Raw genomic sequence first — 21,705 nt, forward strand, 5'->3', positions numbered from 1 at the left:
CGAATTCGACAGCAAAGTACCCACAGGGTTGAATAACACGGAGGACTTACACAACTTTATTTGAATGTTTGCAGGCTATATGTCACAACACTTTTTCAATTCTCAACAGAGATCTGTTGTTCTTTCCATTGCTATTTATATTTGGGCCACTGTTATTGTCTTGCCCATTTGATTGATCTACTTATTTGTTTAATCCTCATCCTCATTGATTTTAAAAGTACCCCTATTGGGGCCCTCCTTTTCTTTATCAATATCTGACAAATGAATTTTGGACTGGCAGTTTAGAATAATATGTTCTTATCTTTGTCTTCCCTCTTTTTTGTCTCTCTCTTTCTTTTTTTACACGAAGGAATAAAAAGAAAAAAGAAAAACAATTCCTTCCTTGAATGTTGGCGTTTTCCAGTTTTTCAATGCTGATGATCCACTCAGTCAGGCTTTTTTCATCTTTGCCAAATCATACTTTATGTGAGATCAGCCCAACTGGATCTGTCCAACTTTTAGTTCTGTTATGTACTAGATCAGGTGATCTGCTGAATTTAAATTCAATACTAAAACTCACATAAAAAATATAGAAAAAATAAAAAAGTTTTTTTTATCTCCCCTTTCCTTTCCTTTCTTTCTCCTTTCTTGTTTTTCCATCCTATCATTATTCGCACTCTTTGCACTTTTAACCAATTTTTAGGATTGATACATTGGTAAATGATTCTAACAACATTTTTTGGGTTTTGGACAAGTTTTTCGCTTTGGGTACTTTTGCTATTTTTTGGACAAACGTATTTTCTGCATGTATTGTACAACTATATGTATTAGGTTCATGATATAGCTGCTATGTGTACATATGATGCATTTGTTTGTATTTTGCACTATCATTGCGTATTTTGCACATTTGCATTATTTGCACCATCAATGCTCATTCTGCACCCCAAATGCCTAGGAATTGCACTAGTAACTTGCGTATTTGCACAACTAACATCTGCACTTTAGAACCAATTTTTCTCATTGTTTATGGTGCATGTTCTGGACATCTTCCAAAGGTCAAATGACAATTGAGTGGTCCTTCACAAACCCATGTTTTAATGATTACAAATATATTTGTATACATTATATCAATTCTAATTACCATGTTCATATATATATGTTTTCTATGTTTATTATCACCAGCATCACTGGGTCATAGAGTGCTCTGTTTATTAGGATATGAGAAACGGCAGTTACTTTGTGTGAACAAGGCCATCTGGTGGCCGAAACGCGTAATGGCGTGCTGTGTGGGTGCTGACTTTCATTAAAATCCTGCGAAGCACGAGCTGGTGTCCGTGTGCTTTCTTCCTCGCCGCCAGGAAGTGGGAGACAGCTTTTGGAGTTCATATATATATATATATATATATATCACTGAAAAAACCATAGTGATGTCATCAGTGATGTCACTGACCATGTCATGAATGATGTAACATGTGATGTCATCAGCAGTGCATTGCGGGGGCGCGAATTATAGTTAGCTCAACTAACTATAACGGCAGAATTTCTCTGATTTTGTACGAGTGAAATGTTCAACTAACTATAACGTCCCTGAAACCGGTGTTTTTTTCAGTGAATTTCTAAGGTTTTTTAAATGTTAATTTGTAACTATATAACGTCCCTGAATTTAAAAGCTTTTTAAATGCTGATTTCTAACTATAACGTCCCTGAAACCTATGGTTTTTTCAGTGAATTTTGAAGGTTTTTTAAAGGCTAATTTCTAACTATGCCTACAGAGGTAGGACTTGTGCAGAAAGAGGAAGAAAAGCACAGAAAGAAGCAAGAGAAATGCAGAATGAGGCAATAGAAGTCCAGAAAGACGAAGAAAGGTGCAGAAAGAAGCAAGAGCGCTGCAGAAAGAGCCAACAGAGGTGCAGTAATGGCCTTGTTGCAAAGTCCTCCTGTGCCCCCAACCTTTTACTGACTGGTACTGGTGGTAACTGACTCTGCCTAACCAGGCCCAGAGCCAGTGCTATGCTAAAAGACACTTAGAATACAGTGAAAACATCTACATACACTAGGGTACACTATGGGTTGTGGTACCCCTGTGATTGGCATGACCTCCTCTGTAAGGCCCTAGTATATAATAGGGCAGAGTGATTAAAACTACCTCTAAGTCAGAGGTACAGAAAGATGCTTCTTTAAATACTAGTCGCGTTCGCAGAGTGGGGGAGAAAGGGCGCTGGGTCTCCGACCAGCGCTCAGAAATTGTGCTGCGTAGGACTTACAGGCGGTACCAGGAGGGCTTCTTGTCCCCCAAACTCTCTCGGGAGTAAATTGGACTTCATCCCCCATCCCATAGTCTACCAGGGGGCGCATTTGCAGAGTGGTGGAGAAAGGGGGCAGAGCCTCCGGCGTGATGCCGGCTTTTGATTTTTATTTATTTTTTAGAAAGGTTCTGTGTGGCCCACCTTCTTTTACTATTTTGGGGCCCTGGGGACCTCATCCCCCAAGACCTGACCCCTTTTTTTTTCAACAAAAAAAACAGGAAGGGAGCCGCGCGGCCCCCTCCCGAGGCCAATTTCTGCCCAGGTACCCCATCCCCTGGGGCATGGCCTCCTTTTTAAAATATATTTATAGGGAAGGGAGGGCTGCATTGCCCCCCCATGCCTGGGCCACTTTTGGCCCCGGGGACCCCATCCCCCAGGGCATGGCCTCTTTTTTATTCACTAATTATAGGGAAGGGGGCCGCGTGGCCCCCCCTTCCCTGGGCCACTATTGGCCCCAGGGACCCCATCCCCCGGGGCTTGGCCATTATACAAATTGTTTTTAATTGCGGCCCCCCTCCTCAAGCCAATTTCAGCCCCGGGGACCCCATCACCCAGGGCCCGGCCATTTTTTTAAATTAAAGAGGAGGGGGGCCACGTGTCCCCACTCCTGGGCCACTCCTGGCCCCAGGGACGCATCCCCTCGGGTTGACCCTTTGCGTTGGGGACTGTGGGGGAAGCTCCAATGCCCCCACAGTCCCGCCGGCTCCCCACCTCTTGCGGGAGCTGGCATTGCTTTTGAGCAAAGAGAGCTGCTAACATGCAGCTCCCCTTGCTCAAAAGCAATTCTGCTTTGCTTCATTGAAGCGAGAGCAGGTTTTCCTGCTCTCGCTTCAATGAAGCAAAGCAGAGTTTGCCATGACAGGGCAGGAGCCACACGGCTCCCGCCCTGCCGTAGCAAACGGCAATGTCCAGGGGGTAGGCACCCTGGGACATTGCAGGAGCCAGCCCTGGGGGTGGTGGTCCCCAGGGCCATCAAGGGCTCCATGAGGGGAGCCATGCGGCCCCCCTCCCATCAAGTACAAAGCCCTGGGGAGGTGGTAGTCCCCAGGGCTTGGGGGGCCTACGAGTCCCCCCGCCTCTAATTGATCAAGGCCCCAGGGAGGTGGTGCTCCCCGGGGCTTGGGGGGGCCTGCAAAGACCCCCATTAATAAAGAAAGCCCCGAGGAGGTGGTGGTCCCCGGGGCAGCATGGGGGCAGGAGTCCCCCATGCTTCTTTTAAACAAATCCCCAGGGAGGTGTCAGTCCCCGGGCCTATGGGGTCCGCGAGCCCCCCCGCATTCAATAAACTAAGCCCCGGGGAGGTGGCGGCCCAGGGGCTAAGGGGCCCCCGCGGACCCCAGCTAAATAAATAGGCATTGCCCCTGGGACCTGGCCCACCCGGGGGCTTAAGAATAATGAAGCGCGGGAGCCCACTCTTCGTTTTTTTTTTAATTTTCTTTGTGGGACCCCTTGAGCAGGCCAAGGGGGTCAGGGTGTTTGTACCCTGCCCCCTTTTATTGTTTTTCACCTTTTTATTTTCTCTTTTCTTGTGACTCAGTTACCGAGTCACAAAATGGCTGCCAACAGTTTCTGGTTTGGAGCGTTGGCAGCCAATCAGAGTGAAGCTCATGCCCGGGAGGGTTCGCAAACCCTCCTCGGTGCTCAGATATCAAAACTTTTCTTTTCCTAATTTCTCAGGAACTACTGAACGGAATTACACCATTTAAATAAAAGGGCTCTTTCTGAACCAAGACCTACCTTTTCGCCAAAATTGGTGAAATTCCGTTCAGCAGGTCGGGCTGTAGCTTTGTCTAAAGTTCCTATGGAAATAACATGGGGAAAACGTGTTTTGGGACACCCCTTTTTTCTAGGCCCCCGCTTAATGAATCACCCCAAAACTTTCAAGTCAGGAGCTGACCAGAGCACCCCATTAGTTTGGAAAATTTCGCGAAGATTCGTCAACCGGTGCCAAAGATAATGGCAATTGAAAAAACGCTTTTTGAATAGAAACGAGGTCTTAACTGTAACTACCTACTGGCAACCGCCAGTAGGTAATTTATATTTATATATATATACATATTGAGAATCAGAATTGTGACTTCACAACAGATGCGCACTCTCATTGAAGTGGTGTGTGTTACAGGATCGCAGGGGTATGATACGGCTGGATGGTAATTCAGACACCTCGTATTCCCAGCATGCAACAACATCTACACGCATTCAGGCATGGAGTAATGGGATGCTGCAGCCCCGGCCCACTGGGGCAGTACTTACGAAGGTTACCTGCAGCTGATGAACTCGGATCACCGAGTTTGAAACACCCTCCATTTTCCTGAAATCAGCAGAGTGTCTCCACCAATTAGATCAAAGACGCTCTATTTTTAAATGTGGATGTGTGATGCACAGAGATGGTTGAGGCATTTGATAAAGGAACTTATTCTGAAACGCGTCATGCTAACAACTGTGTGGAAATAAAGGGAATTTACCCGTGATTCCGCGTGGGCTCTGGTCTTTTCTGAGGAGGAAGGAGTTTCAGTTTTATGTGTTGTGCGGGCCACAAGCACATACAGAGCCCCCATCCGCATGAGGGTCGGCGTCAGCAGTGGCACAGCTTGTTTTTTCTCAATGTTCTTGGGGTAGCGCCGACCCGCTGCACCGCCCAGCGGGACTGCTCTGACATTTCAGAATTGTGACTTCACAACAGATGCGCACTCTCATTGAAGTGGTGTGTGTTACAGGATCGCAGGGGTATGATACGGCTGGATGGTAATTCGGACAACTCGTATTCCCAGCATGCAACAACATCTACACGCATTCAGGCATGGAGAAATGGGATGCTGCAGGCCCGGCCCACTGGGGCAGTACTTACGAAGGTTACCTGCAGCTGATGAACTCGGATCACCGAGTTTGAAACACCCTCCCATTTTCCTGAAATCAGCGGAGTGTCTCCACCAATAAGATCAAAGACGCTCTATTTTTAAATGTGGATGTGTGATGCACAGAGATGGTTGAGGCATTTGATAAAGGAACTTATTCCGAAACGCGTCATGCTAACCACTGTGTGGAAATAAAGGGAGTTTACCTGTGATTCCGCGTGGGCTCTGGTCTTTTCTGAGGAGGAAGGAGTTCCAGTTTTATGTGTTGTGCGGGCAACGAGCACATACAGAGCCCCCATCCGCATGAGGGTCGGCGTCAGCAGTGGCACAGCTGTTTTTTTCTCAATGTTCTTGGGGTAACGCCGACCCGCCGCACCGCCCAGCGGGACTGCTCTGACATTTCAGAATTGTGACTTCACAACAGATGCGCACTCTCATTGAAGTGGTGTGTGTTACAGGATCGCAGGGGTATGATACGGCTGGATGCTAATTCAAACAACTCGTATTCCCAGCATGCAACAACATCTACACGCATTCAGGCATGGAGTAATGGGATGCTGCAGGCCCGGCCCACTGGGGCAGTACTTACGAAGGTTACCTGCAGCTGATGAACTTGGATCACCGAGTTTGAAACACCCTCCCATTTTCCTGAAATCAGCGGAGTGTCTCCACTAATAAGATCAAAGACGCTCTATTTTTAAATGTGGATGTGTGATGCACAGAGATGGTTGAGGCATTTGATAAAGGAACTTATTTCGAAACGCATCATGCTAACCACTGTGTGGAAATAAAGGGAGTTTACCTGTGATTCCGCGTGGGCTCTGGTCTTTTCTGAGGAGGAAGGAGTTCCAGTTTTATGTGTTGTGCGGGCCACGAGCACATACAGAGCCCCCATCCGCATGAGGGTCGGCGTCAGCAGTGGCACAGCTTGTTTTTTCTCAATGTTCTTGGGGTAACGCCGACCCGCCGCACCGCCCAGCGGGACTGCTCTGACATTTCAGAATTGTGACTTCACAACAGATGCGCACTCTCATTGAAGTGGTGTGTGTTACAGGATCACAGGGGTATGATACGGCTGGATGATTATTAGGACAACTCGTATTCCCAGCATGCAACAACATCTACACGCATTCAGGCATGGAGTAATGGGATGCTGCAGGCCCGGCCCACTGGGGCAGTACTTACGAAGGTTACCTGCAGCTGATGAACTCGGATCACCGAGTTTGAAACACCCTCCCATTTTCCTGAAATCAGCGGAGTGTCTCCACCAATAAGATCAAAGACGCTCTATTTTTAAATGTGGATGTGTGATGCACAGAGATGGTTGAGGCATTTGATAAAGGAACTTATTCCGAAGCGCGTCATGCTAACCACTGTGTGGAAATAAAGGGAGTTTACCTGTTATTCCGCGTGGGCTCTGGTCTTTTCTGAGGAGGAAGGAGTTCCAGTTTTATATATATATATATATATATATATATATATATATATATATATAATTCACTGAAAAACCATAGGTTTCACACATGTTATAGTTAGTGGAAATTTTACTGATAAAAAACCAGTGAAATTGCCCCGTTATAGTTAGTGCTGGCAACTATAACTCACGCGACCGCAATCCTCTGCTGATGCTAATAGTTTATTTAGACACTTATTTGCCCATGTCTTCTTCCATACATTTTTAGCTATACATATATTACAAATATTTTTTTTTCATAAAGACACATATGTCATCAGCAGAAGATTGCGGTCGCGTGAGTTATAGTTGCCAGCACTAACTATAACGGGGCAATTTCACTGGTTTTTTATCAGTAAAATTTCCACTAACTATAACATGTGTGAAACCTATGGTTTTTTCAGTGAATTTGCAAGGTTTTTTAAATGCTAATTCCTAACTATAACGTGTGTGAAACCTATGGTTTTTTCAGTGAATTTGCAAGGTTTTTTAAATGCTAATTCCTAACTATAATATGTTTGATACCTATGGTTTTTCCAGTGTCTTTGCAAGATTTTTAAAATGGTAATTTCTAACTATAATGTGTCTGATTCCCAAATTCATTTAATTTGTATGGTTTTTTAAATGCAAATTTTTTTTATGTCATTTTTTGTAAGCCTTTTTATATAATAATTTATGTACTATATCCTGCATTATGGAAAGGTTTTTTTTTTATGCATTTTTTTCCGTGCGCGTACGGTAAGCTGACGCTACGCGCTTGTAGGATACGCGTACGGTAAGCTGACCTTACGCGCTCTGGACGTCATTAGTGCAGCGCGCCTACGTGATACGTGCGTGCCGTACGCGTATACCCGGAAGCAACGTCGCGGTTACGCAGGGGCGTGTAATGCGCATGCGCGAAAGTGACGTAAGCGCTGCGTAAGCGCACCGTAAGCGTCACGTGCGCGCACGGCAGGTCATGTGACTTACAAAGATCACTTTTTATTGGTTGAAATTACTTTCACTTCCAGAAACTTCCCACACCACACCCATTCCCCTCATTACTGCTTGAAAGAACACTTTTCATTGGTTGAAGCTACTTTCAGTTCCAGATTCTTCCCACACCACACCCATTCCCCTCATTTCTGCTTGTGATTCTCTAGGAGCAGGAGCTGGATTGACATTGGGATACAATGGCAGAACAGCACACCTCTTCTGAGAGTGAGGCCAGCAGCACCACCATGATCCAGAGAAGGAGGAAACAAAAGACTTCTTTTGTATGGGAGTATTTCACTTTTCCAGAGGGGGAGAAAAAGGTGAATGCTCAATTGGTCACTTGCATACTTTGTGATCGTGTTTTATCAAGAGGAAATCCAAGGAAAAAATATTCCTTTGGAAATCACTCTATGAAGAGACACCTTCAGGACAGACACCCAAGGACCTTTGCTCGACATACTGGAGAAAACTCTTCAGTAAGTCACCAGAGCCCAGCCTCAGATGCTCAGCCGAGTACATCATCGGCAGCTCAGCTGAGCCCTTCCTCTGTTGTTGGAGCATCACCTTCTTCTTTTCCTTCGGACATCAACCCTCGATTTGGGAGTGTTGAAATGAGGTGTACAAAATGTGGTGGTCTTATTGTTTTTGGGGAGGTCAGTCTTCCCCTTATTAACAATAAGATAGACCAGCATGTTTGTAGACGCTCATAATATTCCCATTCTTTCTTTCCTCTATCCCTGTATGAACCCAACGGCTCTTATAAGAGCCAACCTTACCTCACAATTTTTTTTATTTTTTTTTAAGCTTTCCTTTTTGCAAATTTTTTTTTGCCGTGCGCGCACGGTACGCGTAATTCCGCGAATTTCGCGGAATTTCGCAGATTACACCGTGCGCGTACGCTACGCGCATACGGCGATTTTTCGAAAAAAAAATACATTTCATTTTTGCCCTTGAGGGTCCTTCTGGGACCCCCTGACCAAGGCTAGGGGGTCAGGAACTGTCGAGCCTGCCCCCTTTTCACATTATCCACCTTTTTTATTCACCCCCCTGACAGTGCGAGTGAGAAAATGGCGGCCGCCGCTTCCTGGTTTTGACCGATTCGAATGTTTACTATGATCTAACAGCCAATCAGAATCGCGCTCGAGCACGGCACCGTACGCGTACGGTAAGCTTACCGTAAGCGCACCGTAAGCGCACGGTAAGCTGCCACAGATATATATATTGATTTAAATGCTATTTTCTCAGAATCTACTGAACAGATTTACACCAAACCTACAAAAGGCACTTCCTTGACCTGAGGACTACCTCTCTGCCAAATTTCAAGTAATTCTGTTCAGCCGTTCGGGCTGTAGCTGTGTCTAAAGGTCCTATGGAAAAATGCATGGGAAAAACGCGTTTTGGGACCCCCCTTTTATCTCAGCCCCCGCTTGACGAATCCCCCCGAGACTTTCAAGGTAGGAGCGGAGCGTAGCGCCCCACCTATTTTGAAAAATTCGCGAGGATTCGTCGACCGGCGCCAAAGTTATTCAAAATAGAATGTTGAGGTTTTCCTATGGAAAAGGGGTCCTAACTATAACTACCTACTGGCGACCGCCAGTAGGTAATATATATATATATATATATCACAATCCAGCCTCTCTTCCGATCTCGTCTACCAGTCGGGGTCGGTGCTGACAGGCGGGAGCTGGACCCACTGTTACTTTTTAATCGCCTCACGCTGCTCCATCATAAGAAAAAGTCGCACTCAGGATTTGCAATTCGTGCAAAATTTTATTTATTGACTTTGACGCGTTTCGACAACACGTCATACAATGACCCGGAAGTGGGAGTGAGCTTAAGAGCACTTCCTGTAAATTAATAGACATAGAAAATAGAATGCACTTTAGTTGGTGAGTTTGACATTAAGAAAACAGACTTTGAGAATGTTTATTATTAATGGCCTGTGCCAATATCAGTAAGTTGAGACCACACTAATGTCTAAATCAGGAAAACTAGACCACTGTATCAAGCCCACTTAGGGTCACTTAAAGGGAAAGGAAAACCACACAAAATGTATATGTACAACGGTGCATAACATTGGCCAAATCTCTCTATCTTCCTTCCCTGCACCGTTGTGCATATACATTTTGTGTGGTTTTTCTTTCCCTTTATATATATATATATTCCAGCAAGTGACCTCCTCCCACGGTCGCGGTCACGAAACGAGGCGCACTCTGGCAACGTGATTAAATAAATTTAATAGTCACACGCGAAAAATGGACAGACGCGTTTCGGCTGCACGCCTTCCTCAATGTCACATTTTTTGTTTTCTAACAATTTTTTTTATACAAACAAACAATATTCAATAAACAATAAAGAAAGAGAGAGGACTGGCAGTTCATGAACATAGAAAAGGGTCAATGTTAACAATCCTACGTGATTGCGGTGGCCATGATGAAATGTCAAAAAAGCCTTTGAGACGTGTGAACTGCAAAGATGTCAGTAAAGTTTTTTATACCATGATTTATATTTCATAATGCGTTCATCAATCTTAGGTCAGTGATCTTAAAACATCTATGTAGAAATCAATTCATTGCAAATTCATTAATTGTTTTTGTTCACAAATTACATAATTCATGATGTCTACAATCAAGCCCATGGTGGGCTTCTCATTCACCAAGGTACTAAATAATCATCATTCTTCAATTTATTATGCCCTAAATGGGCCCCACCGCTAGAGAATTCTCTCTTATTTCTCTTCCTTAATATTGATTCTATGTGGACCCAGAGCTCTTCCTCATTATTTAATCCTTTCGGGGTCTTAGTTTGTAACTCTACAATGTATCGCGATTCGAGTTTTCTTAGTTTCTTAGTTCTGTTCCCCCCTCTTTCGTTCTTGGGAACGCGATCTAGACAAAAGAATTGCAGCAAATTAACATTAGACTCATGTTTCTCCTCAAATTGCCGTGCAACAGGATATGCTGCATCATGATTTTTAATGGCACGCATGTGCTCAAGGATCCTTTTTTTCGTAGGATGAATCGTACTTCCTAGATATCTCCTGTTGCACGGACACAGCAAACAATAAACCGTATAATCAGAATTGCAGTTCATGAGTTTGTTAATCTTTCGTCTAGTCTTCCTTCCTGGTATGCTGTAATCTTTCACTTTGGGGCTATTCTTGCATGCCCTGCAATTCATGCATGGGAAGAATCCCATAATCAAATCCTTTTTCTTGGGGGCTTTTGTAAAGTGGCTCCTTACTAGCTGATCTCTCAGTGCTGGTCCTCTCCTGTATGTTATCAATGGGGTCTGCGGAATGATGGGCCCTATAACATGATCTGATTTCAATATCTTCCAGTTTCTCCTGAAGATTTGAAAACTTCTGTGGATCCTGTTGTATATTCTGTTATCATCCTCACTTTCCCCTGGGGTTCTAAAATAAGAACTTTACTCCCCCCAATTTCTAACAGGAGATCCTTCCTTTCTACCTCTCTGATCTGTTTATTGGCATTAATGAGGGTCTCTTTTCTGTATCCTCTTTTAAGGAACCTATTGAAAGCCTTGCTACTTTCCTTACTGAAGTCCTCATCAAGTGAGCAATTACGTCTCAATCTTACAAGCTCCCCATACGGTACTCCACTGATAACACTTTTAGGATGAAAACTATTGGCGTGTAACACGCTGTTTCCCGCTGTGGGCTTCCTGTATAAGGTAGTCTCTATTTTGTTCCCTTTTACATATACCATTAAGTCAAGATAGGGTACACTGGTCTGACTCATAAATTCAGTGAATCTCAAATTCATATAATTTTTGTTGACCTCTTCTATGTATGTTATGGCCTCTTCCATTGACCCTCTCCAAATGATGAAGAGGTCGTCAATGTACCAAAACCAGAGAACCACTTTTTCCAGCCAAACTTCATTTTTGCCTGCCCAGGCCACGTGCTTCTCCCACCAGCCAACGAATAAATTTGCATAACTGGGGGCGAAGTACGTGCCCATCGCAGTTCCCTGTTGTTGGTGGCATATTTCTCCTGAAAATAAAAAGAAGTTATTGTAGAGACAATATGCAATCAATTCTTTAAGCATGATGTTATGTTCATAGTATTTCAGATTTCTCTTTTCTAGAAAGAACTCCACTGCTTCGAGTCCCTTCTGATGCTGTATGATCGTGTAAAGACTTGTTATATCGAGAGTTACCAATAACATATCCGGTTCCCAATCGATATTGGCAATAATTCTCAAAAAGTCCTTTGTGTCTCTTACATAAGAGCTAAGATCAGTTACCAAAGGTTTAAAAAAACAGTCAATATATATTGAAGTATTTTCCAATAGACTGTTCTTTGAAGAAACAATTGGTCTCCCTGGCGGATTTGTAGTACTCTTATGCACTTTGGGGAGAAAATATAAAGTTGGTAACTCTGGTGATTCACAACAAATGAATTTGAAATCTTCTTCACCCAATGTTCCCTTTTCCCTCCATTTCTTGGCAAGTTGATGAAAGTTTTGTATGCTTTTCTCATATATCGTATATGTTGAGATCTTGTAGCAGCTTGTGTCCGAGAGTAATCCTCTTGTTCCTTGAGGTAGAGTGATTTGTCCATTATTACCACATTTCCCCCTTTGTCCGAGGATTTAATTATTAGATTGTTATCTTCGCTCAGATTAGTTATCAGTTTTCTTTGATAGCTTCTTAAATTCTCCTTAGTCAGATTTGGACCCCTGGCTTGTAATTTCTTCAGGTCCTCTATTACCAGGTCATGAAATGTATCTATTGCATCATGGGATGACTGTGGGATGAAGCGTGATTTTTTTCTAAGGGTGCTTGCGGCACCTTTTTGTGTAATCGCCATCTCTTCCAGGAAATCTATAGTCTCACTAGGATCATCCTGGTTACTACTCATTCTCGTTTCCAATTCCCTCATTGCCTGGAGGGCACTTAGTTCCATTCCTGTAAGTGATTCACTTTCTTTCACAGTGATGGTGTCTGTTGTTTCCTTTCTCTTCTATGTAGCTTATGTAGTTTCAACAGTTTTGATTTGCGTATAAATGTATACAAATTAATCCGCACATTAGTATATTCAAATTGCGTCGTTGGGCAGAAGCTAAGACCTAGCTCTAAGATTTTGGTTTCTTCTTGAGTGATTTGCCTGCTGGAAAGATTAATCACTGTCTTCTTCTCTGGTATTATTTCTGCTTCCGTTTCCCCCCTCCCCCCGCTTGCTCCTTGTTCTCCGTCCAATCGGTGAGGTATCTGTTCCCCTTTCTTCCCTGTCGGGTTTTTCGTTTCTTCTTTCCTGGGGGTGGGTTCTTGCTGGTGGGCGCTGTCTTGCTTCTCTCATTAACTGATACTCGTGAAAAAAGTGGTTGTGGATGTTGTTTTAAAAAAAATATATACATATATATATATATATATATATATATACATATATATATATATATATACATACACAGTGATGGCTGCTACTTAACTGGGGGTTGAGGGCTGGAGCATGAAAAAAAAATCACTTACCTGCCGGCTGGTCGTCACCTCTCGGCCCTCTTCCATCAACTACAGAAGCAGGAAGCACACAGGCTCCCAGACTCCCCTAGCCAATCACAACACTGCTGTCACCAGCATGACAGCAGCATCTTGATTGGTCTGAGTGCCATGGTTCGATGCTCAGACAGGGGGAGGGAGCCTGTGCATGTTCTCCACCCCTGCTGGGCAATAATGCTGGGTGGAGAAAATGCTAAGTGAACATGACTGTTGGGCTGGCCCAAGGCGGCCGGTCAAACCGTGATGCGCACTTAAGAGAGTGCCCACCACTCCTCCTCCTGATCTTGTGACAGCCCAGCCTGCCCCTTAAATGTAAACCAGTTGAGCCAGGACGGCAAAATTAAATAACATTGCGTTGTTTAATTTTCCTTTTTGAACTGCTCGCAAAGCAGTGGGGCGACGCTCCTCCGCCTTTGCAGTGGAGCCGCCGCTGTGTAAATATATCATCTGATCATAATCTCCTGGTGACTACAAAAATATTGTGGACAAAAATATGAAATCCCTAATACTTGTTAGACTACCTTTCTCTTCAGGGGCACTGCAGAGGCAATACAGCTCTTTCTAACACTTGTCTCATTGTTAGTGGCCTGGTCAGAATTTATAACGTCCTGTAGATGACAACGTGATTCCTGACCTGACTATTCTTCTGGGTGCTTTTGTTCTTGCTGGTGGGTCTGGCATAGTATAACCACTTGCTAACTTTTAGATAACCCTCCTCCCAACAATAGTCCAAGCAGAAGTCTGTCATATTGAATATTACCTCTCAAATGCAAATTCTTGAAATCAGGGCTTTTCATGAAAGAAGGACTGTTTTGTTTTCTCCCAAACATGCTACAGTGCAGGTAGACTTTCTCTACGGAAAAGTGTTGGCACAGATTCAGTTTAATCAAAGATAAGTTCACTATTCATTTAAAATAACTGCTTTCCCAGCTTTCTCTAGATTCCCATACAGTGCTCCGTAACTTTACCAGGATACTTGATTTTCACAACAAGAACATTTGCTTCTTTCAAACTGTCTCTCACTTTTGTACTTCAAATAGTTGAGAAAGTACTAAATCTAGAAAATGGCTTATGCAGTATGCATGCAATTCACTAACCTGTTCCTTTTCTTGGTAGCTCCAGCTTTATCATTTTTAGGAACTTGGGACGACTACTCCAGGTCAGAGATTGGCAACTTAGAACCACTGTTTTCGATGGTGACATTCAAAAAGGAATCATGCTCCAAAGACAGCGGACTCTCTAGATTCGTACTGGATTCGTACTCCTGGGTCTTTTGCTGCTGTGCTGAGCAGGCAAGGAAACTTTCATCCAGCCTTCTCTTTTTGCTGTGAAAGACTTGGCGCAGGTGGCAGAAGCACGCTAGGTATCTTGATCTTTTACAGGGTGAATACACTAAGCATCTGCCTCATGCTTTTGTGGATTTTTTATAGACTGGGCCCAACCACTTCTTGACTGTATGCACAGATTCACAGTACCTTCACAGATCCTGCAGTCATTCACAGTACTTCCATGGATGCTGGGGTGCAGGACTTTTGCAGACTTACAGCCTTTGTATCACCTCCAGACCAGCTTGAAGGCTCTTCGGTGGTGGGCTCAAGCATACAAAGAGAGTTTGGGTCAAGGTAAAAGAATGCAGTCTGACGGTTTTAAAATAGGTTCCAGGTTACAGTTGCTGCACGACATCAAGGAAAAGACACCAAAGTATACACTTTCCTCAATGTTTGTTAGACTGGAGATAGAATAGTAAAGTTCATACCGCTTAATGTCCGCATTTTTAACCATATTTATTAGACTAGAGTTAGAATAGTAAATATGACCCCTACAATGTACACACTTTCTCGAATATTTGTTAGACTGGAGTTGGAATTGTAAATGTGATTTACCAATTTATGCACTTTCTCTCCCATTTGTTGGACTGTAGTTAGAATTATAACTTTGACCCCCATCCCACAGCTCACCCAAATATACACTTTCCCCTGTGTTTGTTTGATTGTTGTTAAAATAGTAAATCTGACTCTCCAAGGTGTGCACTTTTTCCCAATGTTTCTAAGACTAAAGTTGGAATACTAAATCCCGCTCCGACTAAATATATATTTTCCCCAATGTTTGTTTGAATTGTGAATATGGCTCCCTCCTCACCTACTTTAGTAATTTGCCTCAATGTTTTCTTCTGATTCACTTGTTTCTTTTATATTAGTCTTTAACTCTATCCTGCAATTTCTTTTTAAACTTTCCATATTTCTACCTTGACCTTGAAATAATGAATATGTGAATAAAGCCATACAGTAAGTGAGGCACATATAGTAAAACCAGACCACTAAATGGTACCTGCTTGCTTTCCCCTCAAATGCAACTCTCATATTGAACAATATTGAAGAAGTGATTTGAATGAAGAGGACCCCCACAGACCTTGTAATTCAGTTCTTTTATAGATCCTGGGCACATGTCTGTTATTTTGGCACTCTGAAACATATGAGTGCTACACTGACAATCCAACATCAATGCTGCGCTGGCTGTTACCACTGTAATGTGCATGATCTAGACACAAACCTCTTTAATATAGTCTACAATAGTGAAGGAGTTTGAGTTAGCTGGAATGCCACAAGCAGCAGGCCTGGTGACAGAGCTTATGCCCACTGTACAAGCTGATTAACAGACATGAATACCGTTGGTGTAATTCCTAACATACATAGATTCATTGTACAAAAATGCTGATATTGGGGTGGTACTGGAACAGTAGAGGAAGAGAAGGAACACAATTTGTTATCTGGATATGGTTCAGTCACTGTCCTCATCTTTATCTTTGTTAGGGTTGGGCGGAGTTCTACTCTGCAAAACTCTCGAAGCGCCTTAAAAAGTCTGTCGAGGTCCACGGAGTTCCACTAGTGGCAGAGTCTATTATGTTGCGTTGCTCACAATGATTTTAAGCGCTGGGAGTTTGTCACGTTCTATAAAATCAGCATGAACAGCACTCCATGTTGCGCCAGAGGGCGCTGCTGCTTTCTGCTGCTGAAGTAGACATTTTACTCGGCAGCTTCCTCAGCGCGAGCAGCAGATTTCTCAACTGGAGCGCTCGTGATTTGCCACGACAGCCTGCATTGAGAAGTCTCACCGAGAGGCGGTCTAGTGTGCAAATGTTTCTCGTGAGCCCTCGCCATCTCACCATTGGCGAGCCGCCCAAGAGAAAAAACTTCACAAACTCCACCGGCAGAGCAAAATTCTTCGCCCACCCCTGATCTGCGTCACTTCTTAGCCAGGAGAGAATCCCTCTTCTGCATGCTGCTATTAGATAATTTAATTGGATAGTCTGACTGATTCTGAAATACGGAATGTGTTACCGGCAGTGAGGCCACATCACATGCAAATTCTGCAGACTTCTAACAATACAAAATTTCAGCCAGGTGTAAGGTTTTTCACTGTTATTAAAGTCCTTTTCATTAGCCATGCAAACTAAAACAAATATGTAACAGCTGAAGTCATAAGAAGCAAGGTCACTGCAGTATTACAGAAGGATAAAATACTATAATCTGCAATGTCTTAATCACAATTAAAATAGGCTTTCGGTCATCCCATTGTAAAATGTATTCATATATCAGATTCAGATGTTAGGTAATAATTTATAATAAAATAAAGAATGCTGTGTTTTGTGGTGTTCTCATCGGTGTGGCTATCCACAAACATCCTTGATCCAATCCTTTATGAAGGATGCTTTTAAAAAGTCAGTTGTCTACAGTGGGATCAATGGTGAGCCAAACACATTTAAAACGTCCAATTCTGAAGGAGGGGGGGACATTTATCAAAAGTAATATTTCCCTTCTTGCATGGATACTTTTGGAAAGGACTTTATAAACAACAAACTGCAGTATGATACAGATAACAACTTTATCTTCCCTGAAGTGTATAACTTAGTAGATAGTCAACTGTCGCAGGTCCATCCAGAGGGTGAAGATGTTTGTTGTGCCATTTCTGAAAGTCAGTATTGCTATCATGCACTCATGTTTTGCAGAGTCATCCTACATATTTTATTAGTTTGACTTTTATACGAGTTTGCCTGTGTGACAAACAACTTCTGCTTTCTTAAAAATCCCCTTAGTTTCTCCATTCATGTGATTGCTTAACAGGTCACGCCACTGCGTCCTCTGCATTCAAATGACATGTCTTTTACTTTTGAATCAATATTTCCTGCAGCAGGATGCCAAACAGTAGTATGGCTCTGAAAAGTTTATCAAAATTAACAACTTACACTTAGTAATTTAACTTTCAGAGATGGATAAAGTCTGCAAATGTACAGCTATCCCCAGTTATGGCATTCTCAAGTAGAAAAGCTATTTTCCTAGTTCTGAGAGACGGCTTTGTGATTTAATAGATCACAAAAAACAAGCTGTGAGACTACAGCACCGTGGTTCATACCTCAAATAAACCATTGGAGACCTAGTAACTTTGTATTCAAAACCTGCTTGCAGTTTTCTTTTCTAAAATGCACACATTTTAAAACCAATATTAATTCTGATTTATCTATTTGACTTAAAGCTTTTATTAAAGTTCAGAATGTTAAAGCGTAATTTTAATTTAATGGAATAATCATTATCCTGGACTGGATTGGATTGGAAGGAATGTTAGGTCTAAAAGAGTGAAAGCATATTAATATATTCTTTTGTGCCTTGTGGAAAATATGTTGGCAGTGGCACTACTCTGCCAAAGGCAGAAACCTAGGAAAAAGTCGTTGATTATTGACTTTCTTGCAGAAAAGTGTTATTTAACTCTGTTGGGAGCTCTTTTCCATGAGGAACCATGCCTATGACATCTTGTTTCTAAAAGCGAGTTAGCAGGCATTTTTGTTACTTTTGTGTTATATGACAAAAGTTTTTCAAATATAATTTTCGAAATATTTCCTCACATTGCTTTTACCCACAGATCCTTCTTGAGGTGTGATGATTTTGTTGTTAAAAGTGGTGTATTTGGACACGAAATATTTCAGCATTTGCTTGGTCCAATGACATAGCTGTGATTTCTCTTGAAAATGCCCAGCATAGAGTTGCCTTTTGCTTTTCTGTTATTAAGGAACACAATGAATAATAGTTCCTGGACACTCCTTGAGGAAATATTTGGAATGGGCCAGAAACAGTGCTTGAATTCTCTGTCTGAGAAGGTCTTATGGAGAGCTCTAACCACACATTTTTTTTACTCGGAATAGAAGGGCATATTATCATCGGCCAGCGATAATTATCGCTGGCCGTGCTTAGCGATAATTATATTATCGCAGGCTATCTCTGGTATTTATCGCCCTGGTAGCGCGCTATTAACAACGAGTTTCTCCAGGGTGATAAAAATTCCAGAGATAGTGAGGTTATCGTCCTTTTGCAGGGAACATCGCTGGGTTTCCAGCGATGTTCCCTGCAAAACGGCAATAACCTGGTCGTATCCGCATAATCCACCCCCTATGTTAGGGATGGCTAAGTCAGGATTTTAGCAGACGTTAGATTTTGGGTCTGCTAAAATCATGTGGGCTGCCTTGTACATATTGCGATGTGAACATCAGCGATATTTGCAAGGTAGTTCATCCGGGGTACGCCCAGTAACGCCCACTTTGCATCTCATTGGAGATGCAAAGGGAGGCGTTGGGAAAAAGGGTGCTAACATGCGATTATGCATGTTAGCACCCTCTTGTAAATAGGGTACTGGTTTTATCTCCGCTTTTTTGGCTGTTTAAAGCCAAAAAAGTGGACAATAAGCCCTTGTAAATATGCCCCAGAGAGAGATATTGTGTGATTCAAAGTGTTTGCCACTGGATGGCATATTTCCTGCTCATGCAAACTGAAGCTCTGAGACTGTCCTATGTATATATTCAAAGAAAGTTGCTAACCTGTGCCGAATGTTCAGTAAACTAGGAGTACCGGGGCACTGAAGTAATAATGTATATGGGAATCCTTAGCACAACAAGCATTTGCAATGCAATAGGTCTCGCATTTGCAATAGTTTGAGCTCTTTTCATTGTAAATGACAATGCCTTTTATTTATGCGTTGGTTTTTAAAACATGAATAAAAGGCATTATCATTTACAATGCCAATAGCTTAAACTTTCGCAAATGCGAGACCTATTGTATTGCAAATGCTTGTTTTAATCTGTCTCCCGGCACTCAGTTTCTCTGTTGGCTGTGTGCTTCCCCCCTCCACATGTCTCTCACATTGTTTATACTCCACCCGAGTTCCTTCACACTAGCTCCCTGTTTTTTCTCCAACCTTGTCTTTTGTAAATCTCCCCCACTCGTGCTGTAAAAAGAAAGCTTTTGCTCTACGTTCTTTTTTAACTCCGTAAACAAACAAAAAAAGTTCCATGGACTTGAATGGTAGAAAAATCTGGAAAAGTAAATGTGGTGGGGAGACTAAGTGATAATGGATACTCCATTTCTCCGATAACAATTAGCAACTTACATGCATGCACACAGTGATCTGATTTAGGATGCAAAGGTATCACCTATACTACTTACTGCCTTAAAAGCGGAGGCCACTAATTACAAATACCCACATTTAGTATCATCATCTTCAAGAAACTAAGAGAAAAAAGCAACCATGTATTTCGCAGATAATTCTGCTTCCTTGGGTCAAATTCTAATGATGCGACATCTCGATATTTTGGTTAAAACGCTCCTTTAAGGAAAGTAGTAGCGTGTCACTATGATATGTGGGCTTTCTAGTAAAATGACTCAGTTATATTTCCTTGTTTCAGAAAGGCGTATGACTGCGTGTCACGCTGCTACTTTCTAAAACTGCAGATTAATACAAACGTATACACCGGCACATCACTTGAATTGGCCCACAGGAAGAATTATATGGAAATAACACTTCCAGAGTCACTTTCTTTGCCTTTTTTAAACGCACCATTTAAGGATTTTCATATCTGGTTCCTCCATATTTATTCCAGACATTTGACATTGTTGCTTTGAGAATAAACTACTGTTGAAGATAGCACGGGTGTTCTGGATATAGCAAACGAGAACCCCCATTTTGTGTGCACTGTACTGCTGTTTTATATCACAAATGCAATTGTAAATTCAGAAAAAAAAGTGACAAAAAAAAAAACCTATCATGAGATTTATTTTTTATTTTATTATCCCTAAAATTAAAAAATATGAAAAAACGCACATGGACTTGGAAAAGCACTTAAAAATACTTCCACACAAAACTAAGCCATTTTAAAATCTCCTGGAAACCATGAAATACGTGCAGGCACAGACATAAGGCATGCATACGGAGACACAAACATGAGATATATACAGAGGCATATAACAGACTACCATTAGGCCAGAAGCAAGTCATGCATACAGAAGACACACAGGAACAAACAAAGGCAATATATGTACACCGAAGAGCAAACAACGCATGCAAAGAGATACAAAGACTTAAAAGAAGCATACAGACACACCACAACAAAACATGCCGACGAATACACAAAACAATGTACCCACGGAGCATGTCGACACAAAGTATACACACAGACAGCACCAACACACGCAGATACACAATGTACACAGGCACAGAGACAACACTTACACAGGGAGAACGTGCAGTCACAGAGCACACAGAGACCAGTGGCAGGGAGTACTCGAGTCGAAGACACATGTTACTCACTGATTCAGCTCTCCTGGGCAGTCTCCATTGAGGCACAGCTCCGGAACGTGAGCCATCATTCTTGCTGACAACAGAAACCTGCACAGCACACCCGGAGACACCGATAGGAACACAGTGTGACCAAAACAGCAGATGCTCTCTGTACCACACACGCAGCAGCTCTGTTGGATGAGAGCGCGCTCAGAGCTGTGCTAATGAACACGGTCACACCAACAGGAGATGTTTGGTGGTTTGTAATTTGTTTTAACCTCTACGCACCATGTTGATTGAAGTTGGCGCGGATTAAAGGATGGCAGTAGCATACTGTCAAAGTCCGAGTTTATCAATTACTAATGTTGGTGCGCGTTTAATAACTACGACACACGAGATTCCCCGCAGACCAGGCCCTACAGAACTACTAGCTTTCCCTGTGTAATGTAACTGGTGCTCATCTAAAGCGCTCCTATAGCTTCCGCTCAAGTCAGCGCAAAAAACAAAATGCAAAAATAAAAAGCCCTTGCTTCTCATGGAACAGAGTAGGGCAACCGTTAGAAAAGTGTGATTTTTATTTATGGGAACGCAACTATACACAACATAAAGTCATCTTTCTTTCTAAATAACAAACACAATGAATTAAAGTTTTTATTTTACCTTTAACTGTTTTTTCCTTCTCCTGAAACGGGTCTCTATTCTGCTAGATTGTGGTGTAGCAACGTAAATGAAACTGAAACCGAGCGAGAGGCGGAGCATGCAGACCTCGGCACTAAAATCACGGCTGGCAAATGTAAACCTTTAGATCACAGAAAGGCCGCTTAGAATTATGCACTGCGTTCAGCATGAGAGCCTATACACCTACGGATCTGTCCATGAGTACCGCAGTAGAATGGACTTGCGCACACCAGGAGGTGAATACGGAAGCCTGGATGCAGGCTTCTCGGCTGTGTATAGTTAAGAAAGTTCCCCTCGGACACAGATTAACCTGAAGAGTGGACGGAAACTGTAGTTAGGA

At 42.7% G+C, this 21,705-nt stretch overlaps 1 long non-coding RNA gene across 1 annotated transcript in view; it reads left to right on the forward strand.

Moving 5' to 3' along the window:
• LOC146866098 (uncharacterized) overlaps positions 1-14,235 on the forward strand; it is a 107,392-nt gene extending 93,157 nt beyond the window's left edge. The window contains exon 3 of the long non-coding RNA XR_014976761.1: positions 14,205-14,235. This is a non-coding gene — a long non-coding RNA (uncharacterized LOC146866098). The remainder of the gene's footprint in view (positions 1-14,204) is intronic.
• Positions 14,236-21,705: the final 7,470 nt, after the last annotated feature.

This window comes from Triturus cristatus, chromosome 2_1, assembly GCF_964204655.1.
Source record: "Triturus cristatus chromosome 2_1, aTriCri1.1, whole genome shotgun sequence".
Classification (NCBI taxonomy): Eukaryota; Metazoa; Chordata; class Amphibia; order Caudata; family Salamandridae; genus Triturus; species Triturus cristatus.